We start from the raw sequence: 12,321 nt of genomic DNA, 5'->3' as shown, positions 1-12,321 counted from the left end.
TGCCCTCAGATGGAACCATCCCTGCTGACACCATGATCACAGACTTTGTTGAAGCCACCTAGTGGGACTCTGTTACTGCAGCCCTTGCAAACTAAAACACCCACCAGAGAAATATGACACCATCTTCTCAGTTTATCTTTTTTCCAAATAAGGAGAATTCCAGCTAAGTATGAGATTTTAAGATGCATAACAGGAACACTGGGAAATTAGGAACAGAAATCACCAAGAGAAAAAATAATCAAAATAGAAAAAAAAGGGTAGAAGGATTAAGGACAACAACCGATGTAGGATGGATGATAGGAAAATATCCTGGTTGAGGGTCAAGGGTGTGTGAGGATAGTTAAGAAGGGGCTGCTGTAAGGGACACTAAGGCAGGCGGTAACGAAGAAAGAGGGATTTTAAGCTGTTTGGCTGTGTATTCAAAAAGTACTCCTCCAAATCTCCAACACATACACCCAAACACCCTTCCAACTTTAGAGATTTGTCAGAAAATTAATGCATCGATTTTACATATACATATTTATTTAAATATATACACACATATTTTTTCTTGCTAACTACTATTTCTTTGAATGGACACTACATGAAGACCAAATCAAAAATTATATCAATTATATTTAGATTATATGTACACAAAATATGTAAGTTTGATGTGTATTTTTATTCAGTTTTAAATTGTGGATTATTTAAATATATATAAAATACAGAGACTCATGTACCTATCGTACAAGTTTTAGATATCTACCTTATTTAATGAGATAAACATTAATTAGTGTTTACCACTATCATAATAAAGTACCACAAACAGTGGCTGAAACAGTGTAAATTTACTTAATTATTCTGGAGATCAGAAATCTGACATGGGTCTTAATGAGAAACAAAATCAAAGGGCTGGCAGGGCTGAATTCCTTGTGGAGGTTCTTAGGAAGGAATTCATTTTCTTTCCTTTTCTGATTTTTACAGGCTGCCTGCATCCTTAGTTCACAGTCCCCTCCTGTTTTCAGACAGCAATGATGGGTCTAGTCCTTCTCACATCACAGCACCCTGACCTCCTCGTCTACCCCCCTCCGCCTCCTTTAAGGACTCTTCTTCAAGGGCGTATCCAGATAATCCAACATAACCTCCAAATCATAAAGTCAGCTGATAAGCAAGCTTAATTCCATCTGCAGTCTGAATTCCCATTTTCCATATAACCTAACATATTCATAGGTTCCAGGGATTAGGATGTAGACATCATGGGAAGGGGGGGAGGTGTTCTTCTGCCTATCATACATAGTAAACTCCAATTCCCTCACCCTCTCTTCTTCATTCCCAGAATACTGTTATGTTTTTTTGACACATACATGAAATATAGTTTCTATAGTGTTATTTGTGCATTTAAAAATTTCCAATAATAGTATAATATTTAATGAGAACTATATCCCAGTTTGCTCAACAGAGTCTGGTTTGCACTCATTGTCTACCATAGTATTAATAGTACTTTTTTATGCTCAAAAGTATTTCAAATCATACCGTTCATATAGACCCGCCCGCCTGCCTGCAGCCCCACAGCAGCTCCAAGAAGGAACCAAGAGACCAAGGCCTTTCCACTGCCTGGACCCAACACCGCCACCCTCGCTCCTCAGCCTGCAGCCAGCAGCCAGTGGCAGCTGATTGACCCCGTTTTGCAGCTAGCCTTTTTCACTGAACACATTTTTAATATACATATTATTGCCTATGAATCAACATCATAACAAACTAGCTATATTCTTTATGTTCTCACTTATTTTGGGATATCTTGGTTCATTAACCCATCCCATCCTCTCCCTCTTAAAAAAAAGATGTGCTAATCTTCCTTTTTGATTGTAAATTATTTTGTTTACCTTTTATTTCTATCAAGTTCTCATTCAATGTATTGTTAAAATGTCAATACTACCCAAAGCAATCTACTCATTCAATGCAATCCGAATCAAAATTGCACCAGCATTCTTCTCAAAGCTAGAACAAACAATCCTAAAATTTGTATGGAACCACAAAAGACCCCAAATAGCCAAAGTAATATTGAAGAAGACCTAAGCAGGAGGCATCACAATCCCAGACTTTAACCTCTACTACAAAGCTGTCATCATCAAGACAGCGTGGTATTAGCACAAAAACAGACACATAGACCAATGGAATAGAATAGAAACTCCAGAACTGGACCCACAAAAGTATGGCCAACTAATCTTTGACAAAGCAGAAAAGAATATCCAATGGAAAAAAGACAGTCTCTTTAACAAATGGTGCTGAGAGACCTGGACAGCAATATGCAGAAGAATGGAAATAAACCACTTGCCTACACCATTCACAAAAATAAACTCAAAATGGATGAAGGACCTGAAAGTGAGACAGGAAACCATCAAAACCCTAGAGGAGAAAGCAGGAAAAAAACCTCTGACCTCAGCCTCAGCAATTTCTTACTTGACCCATCTCCAAAGGCAAGGGAATTAAAAGCAAAAATGAACTATTGGGACCTCATCAAGATAAAAAGCTTCTGCATTGCAAAGGAAACAATCAACAAAACTAAAAGGCAACCAACAGAATGGGAAAAGATATTTGCAAATGACATATCAGACAAAGGGCTAGTATCCAAAATCTATAAAGAACTCACCAAACTCCACACCCAAAAATCAAATAACCCAGTGAAGAAATGGGCAGAAGACATGTCTTCTTCTCTAAAGAAGACATCCAGATGGCCAACAGGCACATGAAAAGATGTTCAACGTCGCTCCTCATCAGGGAAATACAAATCAAAACCACACTCAGATACCACCTCACACCAGTCTAAGTGGCCAAAATGAACAAATCAGGAGACCTTGGATGCTGGAGAGGATGTGGAGAAATGGGAACCCTCTTGCACTGTTGGTGGGAATGCAAACTGGTGCAGCTGCTCTGGAAAACAGTGTGGAGGTTCCTCAAAAAATTAAAAATAGACCTACCCTATGACCCAGCAATAGCACTGCTAGGAATTTACCCAAGGAATACAGGAGTACTGATGCATAGGGGCACTTGTACACCAATGTTTATAGCAGCACTCTCAACAATAGCCAAATTATGGAAAGAGCCTAAATGTCCATCAACTGATGAATGAATGGATAAAGAAGTTGTGGTTTTGCGTCAGGCCCTGGGCTGATGGCTCGGAGCCTGGAGCCTGTTTCCGATTCTGTGTCTCCCTCTCTCTCTGCCCCTCCCCCGTTCATGCTCTGTCTCTCTCTGTCCCAAAAATAAATAAAAAACGTTGAAAAAAAAACATTTAAAAAAAAAAAAAAAGAAGTTGTGGTTTATATATACAATGGAATACTAAGTGGCAATGAGAAAGAATGAAATCTGGCCTTTTGTAGCAATGTGGATGGATCTGGAAAGTGTTATGCTAAGTGAAATAAGTCATACAGAGAAAGACAGATACCATATGTGTTCACTCTTATGTGGATCCTGAGAAACTTAACAGAAGACCATGAGGGAGGGGAAGGGGAAAAAAAAAGTTACAGAAAGGGAAGGAGGCAAGCCATAAGAGACTTAAAAACTGAGAATAAACTGAGGGTTGATGGGGGGATGAGAGGGAGGGGAAAGTGGGTGATGGGCATTGAGGAAGGCACCTGTTGGATGAGCACTGGGTGTTGTATGGAAACCAATTTGACAATAAATTTCATATTAAAAAATAAATAAATAAAAAATAATAAAGTTATGTTAGGGGTGCCTGGGTGGCTCAGTCAGTTAAGTGTCTGACTTCGGCTCAGGTCATGATCTCACAGTTCATGAGTTCAAGCCCTGCATCGGGCCCTGTGCTGACAGCTCATAGTCTTGAGCCTACTTTGGATTCTCTGTCTCCCTCCCTCTGCCCCTCCCCCACTCATGCTCTGTCTCTCTCTATCACAAATAAACATTAAACATTTTTTAAAAAGTTATGTCATTAAACTTATGAAGGTTCAGACTTTATTGCTTTACTCTCATGGTGAATTATTCCTGATATTCTTAACAACTTTTTTCTAATAATAAAATACCTAAATCTTTTCTTTTGGTTAGTATTTATTTTTTTTTTTTTAATTTTTTTTCAACGTTTTTTATTTTATTTTTGGGACAGAGAGAGACAGAGCATGAACGGGGGAGGGGCAGAGAGAGAGGGAGACACAGAATCGGAAACAGGCTCCAGGCTCCGAGCCACCAGCCCAGAGCCTGACGCGGACCGCGAGATCGTGACCTGGCTGAAGTCGGACGCTTAACCGACTGCGCCACCGAGGCGCCCCTCTTTTGGTTAGTATTTATGTAGTATATCTTTTGCTTCCTTTCCTTTGTTTATCTTATATCATTAACATTCAATTAATGTCACTAAAAATTTTCATTTTGTAATTACATTTTGTATTATAGGGAAATCAATCCCTCTGTATCTGCTACAATTGATAATATTTGCATTTTTCTGCCATACAATATTATGCTGTCTAGATGTTGTGCTTTTCCTTTGCTTCCTTAATATGTTTGATTTGGAGGCAATCTATATCCCTTCCCTCCCCATGAGTAATAATGAGGACATTTTAACTCCAATCAATATCTTTCCCTCAAGGTATTGCTGTCCCATATTTTAGATGCACATTATTTTTACTCTTCCCCATTGTTTGGTACAATTATCATTGGCTATGACATTCTGTGTTCTTTAGGTTTTCCCATATGTTTACAACTTTCTTTGCTTATGATTGCTTCTTGCAACTCACTTCATATTGAATTCAATTTCCTGAAGTATATTTTATAGAAGAACCTTCAGTATGGGTCTGCACAAGGCCAACTCTCAGATTTTGTTTGAATAAAAGTATCTTTATGGTGGCTTTTACGATTTGGGTTCTTTTAAAATTTTTACATTGCATATGTTATGTTTTTGACCTTTATAAACATTACTTGTGGCAGACTACAACTTCCAAAACTTGTCACAAAAATGTGTCACATCTTACAAGGTCTTCTACAATATGACCTTGCCTCTCTCACATAAAGAAATGGGATCTATGCTACTCTCCTCCTCGCATCAAACCTGACAGTTTTGTGGCTCACTTGTAACCAAAAGATTGTGGCAAAAATGAGACTGCATGACTTCCAGTGCAAATTAGAAACGGTTCATGCAACTTCTAACTTTTTCAAAGGCATACTACCTGAGTGACCATTTAAGAAGTGTAACCATCCTGAGGCCATCTAAGGAAATATAGGCCACTAATAAGAGACCACAGACTTTGGCCATAGCCTCAAGTGAGGTCTCAGTTACTAGCCAGAATCAGCCAACACACACATGAGTGAAGACACTTCTCAATGACTCCATTCCTGAGCTGTGGAGTAACTCCAGCTGTTTGTTATCCCAACTGAGGATCTAGACATTTTGGAATAGAAACAAGCCATTAGCTCTATACCCTGTCCAAACTCCTGGCTCACAGACTCCGTAAGCACAATAAAAGGGTTGTCTTCAGACACTGATTTTTATGGTAATTGGTTATGAAACCATACTAACTGAAACACTAATTAACCATCTTTTGATCCATTTGTCTTGTTCCAAAAACTTCTTAGTCTCATTCCTTTTTATATAATCTGTACCATCACTTTGGTTCCTTTTAGATTTCTCTTTGAGAGAGAAAGAAATCTTCTAAGTGATACCGTGGGAATAAAGAAAGAAATAGATGTAGGTATTATGTGTGTTTAAATAAAAATGCCACCTATGTATCTGGCATGGTAAAATTGCTTCTAGCAAACCAACCTCCATCTGAGAATGACTACAAAACTATATAAAATGTTTTAAAAATATGTTTGACAACACTGAAGAAGTATCAAGACAGCAAGAACTTGGGATAGCAAGAGCCTGGAGAGAAGGGAAGTACAAAATTGAGCCCAGTATTCAGGGCTACTTTTCTCCTCAAAATATTTCTTGATTCATAAATAGACACCTAGAGTTTGTGATGTTGAGAAAAACTTCAGGTAGCCTAATTGGATTACATTGACCAAAATAATAGTTCATGGCTTTTCAAGAAGGAGATCCCTTCAGACTTCCATTTGGGTACTGAAGAAATACAACTTGGGAGCAAGTAGAAAGAGCCAAGCATTTTTGAAACTAAGACTTATCTTGGGGTGCCTGGTGGCTCAGTCGGTTAAGAATTCGACTTCAGCTCAGGTCATGATCTCAGGGTCTGTGAGTTCAAGCCCTGCATCGGGCTCTGTGCTGACAGCTCAGAGCCTGGAGCCTGCTTCTGATTCTGTCTCCCTCTCTCTATGTACCTCTCCTGCTCACACTCTGTCTCTCTCTCTCAAAAATAAATAAACATCAAAAAAATGAAAACAAAACAAACAAAAAGAACTAAGGTGTATCTTAAAATCAACTCAATACCAAGATGGATTAAGATTATCTTTCTCTGTGTAACTGCATTTTGGTGTCAAAATAAATGACTCTGGAGGAATGATCTCATCTAGAGCTTTAAATAGTTCATATAGGGGCGCCTGGGTGGCGCAGTCGGTTAAGCGTCCGACTTCAGCCAGGTCACGATCTCGCGGTCCGGGAGTTCGAGCCCCGCGTCAGGCTGTGGGCTGATGGCTCAGAGCCTGGAGTCTGTTTCCGATTCTGTGTCTCCTTCTCTCTCTGCCCCTCCCCCGTTCATGCTTTGTCTCTCTCTGTCCCAAAAATAAATAAAGGTTGAAAAAAAAATTAAAAAAAAAATAAATAGTTCATATAATTTTTCATCATATTATTTGGCATTCAATAAAAAAAAACTATTCGGAACATCAGGTGGTATGACCATATTATCCCCAAAAAAGCAACAGATTCACAAAATATGTATATATTAAAAACACCAGGGGCGCCTGGGTGGCGCAGTCGGTTAAGCGGCCGACTTCAGCCAGGTCACGATCTCGCGGTCCGTGAGTTCGAGCCCCGCGTCGGGCTCTGGGCTGATGGCTCTGAGCCTGGAGCCTGTTTCCGATTCTGTGTCTCCCTCTCTCTCTGCCCCTCCCCCGTTCATGCTCTGTCTCTCTCTGTCCCAAAAATAAATAAATGTTGAAAAAAAAAAATTTTAAAAAAATAAAAAAAAAAAAAAAAAAAAAAAAACACCAAACAACATCTATAAAATAAAGAATTAAAATATATATGCATATAGATCAGTATATGTGTATATATACACATAAATACATATGCATATGTAAGTATATATATGCATAAATGTATATATTGCAAATCTTAGAACTAAAAAATAAAATAATTGAAATTGAGATTCAATATATGGTTTTAATGGGAGACTAAACCTTGCTATAGAGAATAGTAAACTAAGATGGAATAAAGATCAATAAGAAGTATCCAGACTAAAGCACAGACAGATTAAACGATAGGAAAAAAGACAACACCATAATAATTGAGTGGGAAATAGTTTAAAAAGTTTTAGCATATGTGTAAATGGTACTCCAGAAGAATACGTAAAAGAAAAAAGGGCAGAAACAATATCTGAAGAGATAAGGGCTGAAAATTTTCCAAACACTACAGATTTAAGATGTGTAATAAAACTATACCTAGGGGCACCTAGGTGGCTCATTCGATTAGGTGTCCGACTCTCGTTTTTAGCTCAGGTCATGATTTCACAGTCAAGCCCATGTCAGTGCTATCACACAGACAGCATGGAGTCTGCTTAGGATTCTCTCTCTCCCTCTCTCTTTGCCCCTCCTCTGTTCTTTCTCTATCAAAAATAAATAAATAAACTTAAAAAATGAGAACTACCCACAGCAATCACACTACTTTTACCCAAAGAATAGAAAAACACTAATTTTTCAAAGGGACACATGCACCCCTATATTTATAGCAGTGTTATTTACAACAGCAAAGATATGGAAGCAGTCCAAATGTCCACTGACTGATGAACGGATAAAGAAGATGTGGTATATGTAGACAATGGAATATCATTCACTCATAACACGGAATAAAATCTTGCCATTTGCAACAACATGGACGGAGCTAGAGTATATCGTTAAGTGAAAGAAGTCAGTCAGAGAAAGACAAATACCATATGATTTCACTCATATGTGGAATTGAAAAACAAAACAAATGATAATAGGGGGAAAAAAGAGAGGCAAACCAAGAAACCAACTTTTAACTATAGAGAACATACTGATGGTTACCAGAAGGGAGGGGAGTGGAAGTATAGGTTAAGTAGGTGATGGAGATTAAGGAGCACACTTGTTGTGACGACTGGATGGTGGAAGAGTTGAATCTGCTATATTCTACACCTGAAACTAATATAACACTGTATGTTAACTGACTGGAATTAAAATAAAAACTAGGAAAAATAACACTAACAACCTATTGGTTATTTTTATTTTTCTTAATGTTAGATAAACCTTACCAGGAAAAATATTACTTGAGTAAATCAGTGGGTTTTTTTTTTATATCAGATTTTTCCTACCTCCTTCAATGGGTTTCTTTTCATCTATTAATCTCTACTGCATACGATTTAATTTTGCTTAAAAGAAAATTATGGTTCTGTGTAACTACTTATCTATCATTTATTTACATATGTATCTATTAGCATATCTAGCACCGAAAATTGAGCTGAAAGATGAACACAAAATGATAACATTGTTTACTGTTCAGCTGTTTGTGGCATTCAGTATTGTTTTTACCTTTTTATATGAAGTGCTATAGTTTTTTAATAAAAATGATAAAAGGTTTATACACGAAAAAAACCTCAATCTCCTAGGTAGTTTTTTACTCATACCTTCAAAAAATATTAAATATATAATTTGTTAAAACCATATCTGCTCACATTTATACCTCATGGCTTTGCCAATTTTTCAAATTCTTTCTTGAGCTTCACTATCCAACATAATCATAAAAAAAAAAAAACTTAAAAAAAAAGGTTCAAATATTTTATCCCTATTCAAATTTGCCCTTTATCTTTTTTTTTCTTACTACTCAACACTCCTCTGTTTTTGAAATTTCTTTTAAAATTTTCTGGCCTGTTACCTTCAAATTTGCATGGATGGCTTTTTAGGGTCATTTGAAAGAGTGATGGCTCTAGGTATCATTGTCCATGTTTTCTCAAGCAAGATCCCAAAATTAAGATCTACTTGTATCTCTATAATAACACCAAATAGTCCTATAAATATTTGCATATGCCTTATGCCTTTCCATTGACTTTTGCCGCTTACTACCAATTTATCAGTTAAAGTTGGGGCAGCACAATCCTCAAGTGCACTTTGGGAAGTTCACCATCACAGCATTCTATGCCTTGCCACATGATTCAGTTGATTCTTTATACTAGTTGCATATTTTACTGATTTCAAAGTTATATACAAACTTCCTGTTTTAGCCACTGAGCCATATTCCTAATTGAAACCATTTATGAAGACTACTATGTCTTTAAACTCTCAACGAACAACAACCCAAAATTACACAAAGAAAGCACTCAGAATTTTAATTTTCATCTCATCAGGAAACTCCCAGCATTAAGCATGCTTATAAACATGTGATAAAAATTTAACTAATTTGTAGGAGTAATCAAAAGTAAAAAGATTGCTGATTTGTTGAGTGACAAACGGACTTGTCTTTCAGTGATGTGGAGGTATAACCCTCTCTGAACTCACCCCCATAGCTGTTATTTGCTCTCCTGGGCAAGCCCTTTTCATGCAGTCCTGGTGCTTTCAACATAATCTTGTCTTCCCACCATGGTAGATGGAGTGACAGTAGCAAACAAAGATAAACAACGTGACTATTGGGCCAAAGCGATAAGGTTCCCCACTAACAAAACAATAAATCTTCTAATCACTCATTGAACATAAAATATATTTGTTCTATGGACATTTACGAATAAATTAGAGATTGGTCAATAGGAACAAGTTGCTGATTTTCCTTATGAATGAAGTTAATGTATCATTTGAAGTGTAAGAAAAAATTACAATGTCTTTCCCTAAACTTTTGTGTATCTCCAATATCATTATACTTACCCAAGGAATTAATGAAATACCCACGGAATCTAAGTACCACAATTTGAGAAGCACACATCCAGGGGAAGAGGTCAGAGTGGTACACTCACCTAGCTTTCAGCTCAATGAGCTAAATCCTTTTTTTTTTTTTTAAGACTCAAGAATCATCCACTTCATTTCACTGGGGATTTGAGCCCCAAACACTTGATAATTGTAAAGTGTACTAAGTGTCATATGTAATTGTTTTAGAAATAAAAAGGTAACAAGATTCATGCACCCAGGGTCACTGAGCCTGTCTACCTGTAACATGAAAACCAACTAGTGGTGTCTGATACAGACGGACTCCTACATGATGTGTTAGTGTTTCATTGTATCAAATAAGTGAATTATGGGTAAATAAAAATACCGATAGTAGGTACACTTTGCCACTTTGTACCTATCACTGCCTCTAACAACAGTGACTTGCAGACTAAATTCTAGTCCCATTGGCTTCCTTTACTTCCTTTCCGTCCCAGGACATTTTCACAGATGGTTTTCTTTGTTAGGGATAACACACACACTCATACACACGCACGCTTTATGGCTAGTCAATATCCATCTTTCAGGACTCAGTTTGAATGCCACATCTAAGACTAGATTAGGTCCCTTTGATTATATGTCCTTATAGGACTCTGAACATCTCCACAGTCACCTCACACTCACAAAGGACCACAACTATCATGATCATGTTTGCAAACTTGGGTGTAACACTTCATTTTAAAAATATTCTCATATTCATTTTTTTTCTACTCTTGGAAACAACATTTCACATCACATGGAGGCAGCATTGAGTGCTTTGGGCTCTGAATTCAGATGGCCTGGTTTGTCATCCCATCTCAGCCATGTACTAGTTGTAAGAAATGACAAGACACATAGCCTCTCTGTGCTTTCATTTCTTGATCTGTAAATGGAAACAATGGCACCTGTATCACAGAAACTGGAACAGTGTCTAGCACCTTGCAATTACTCAACAAATACTAGCATTTGTTATTTCCTCCATAACTTTTTAGATGAAGCTAAGTGGTTTGGTCAAGATCATACAAATAGTCTTTTGATATCTTTTACAAGTCACTTTGCGGTTTTCTTCTTCAATGCAGATGCACTGTTTTTGCAATTATCAAAAATAATTTAAAGACTAGCATTTCATTTTGAGATTGTGCAGATTTTCATAGAGTTAAGTCCTGCCCGAAGACCTTGCATTTAGTTTTGTAAATGGCTGGCTGTTTTCAAATTTATAGTCAAGAAAAAACGTTTTTTGGAGCCCTGTTTTAGCCAAACACATTGATATTTCTTACAGAGGACATCCTGTACCAAATGAAACCAGCACAAAAAAAAGAGAAGCAAAGGTTATGACATTTAACATTGAATGCCGCGCTCTCTCGTCATTAGCAAACAGAGCCTCTTTTTGTCAATTTCTCTAATCAGAAATTGTGACCTTTGTCTCTTTATTCAGCGATGACTTTAAGCTTGTATTATTTGCCTATTCAGTTTCTTCCTGACCACTTGTTCTTTTCAATTAGTGTTTTATTTTTTCTTTACAAATTATTTTACTCTTATTTTAAAAGAAAAAAATCTGTCTTCATTAACTTTCTTTTTTTTTATTATTTTTTTAATGTTTATTTTTGAGTGGGGAGGGGCAGAGAGAGAGGGAGACACAGAATCTGAAGCAGGCTCCAGGCTCTGAGCTGTCAGCACTGAGCCTGACGCAGGGCTCGAACTCACCACCTATGAGATCATGACCTGAGCAGAAGTTGGATGCCCAACTGACTAAGCCACCCAGGTGCCCCATTAACTTTATTTTTTAAATTAACATCAATTGATCACAATTATCCTGTAGAAATCTAAAATAACTAAGAAATCCCCACTCTGTCCTTAAGAATATGTTTCCTCATGCATGAGAGTGTAAATGGTACACCTACTTACTTGTGGATCTCTTGGATTTTCTTCCAGTTAGTGTTTCTAAGAAGCTAGAGACTTCTGGATCTGGAGACTTGACAGGAATCTCCCAAGTTATTAATACCTGAAATGATTATAATATTTGTTAAATAAGTATGATTGTAAAGTCAAGTGTGACTGCCAAATTATATGCTTTTCTTAAGGAATGAGTAAGTGAGTCTTCATTTCTCAGTGACATCCAGGACCCGCAATTTAAAGTTCATACATTCAAACATCATTATTCCTGCATGTTGTATTTGCCATCAAACTACTTACTAAAATTTCGTTGTAACCCCCAAGTCAATACCCATAGTGGTTTCACGGTCATTCACAGACATGTGCACTGCTGCAAACAATTTGAGTCACCCAACACACACTTCACCAGCTGAGGTCAAACAAGGC

The 12,321-nt window shown here is 37.3% G+C and overlaps 1 protein-coding gene across 1 annotated transcript in view; it reads right to left on the bottom strand.

Moving 5' to 3' along the window:
* The window catches only part of LOC147581033 (uncharacterized), a 97,068-nt gene extending 85,081 nt beyond the window's left edge, over positions 1 to 11,987 (bottom strand). The window contains exon 1 of the transcript XR_015251328.1: positions 11,908 to 11,987. The gene's annotated coding sequence lies outside the window, so the exon portion shown is untranslated. The remainder of the gene's footprint in view (positions 1 to 11,907) is intronic.
* Positions 11,988 to 12,321: the final 334 nt, after the last annotated feature.

This window comes from Puma concolor, chromosome B2, assembly GCF_028749965.1.
Source record: "Puma concolor isolate L17-30 chromosome B2, mPumCon1.1.hap2, whole genome shotgun sequence".
Lineage (NCBI taxonomy): Eukaryota > Metazoa > Chordata > Mammalia > Carnivora > Felidae > Puma > Puma concolor.
The sequence above is the reverse complement of the archived record's forward strand: the minus strand, read 5'-3'. Positions and strand labels throughout refer to the sequence as shown.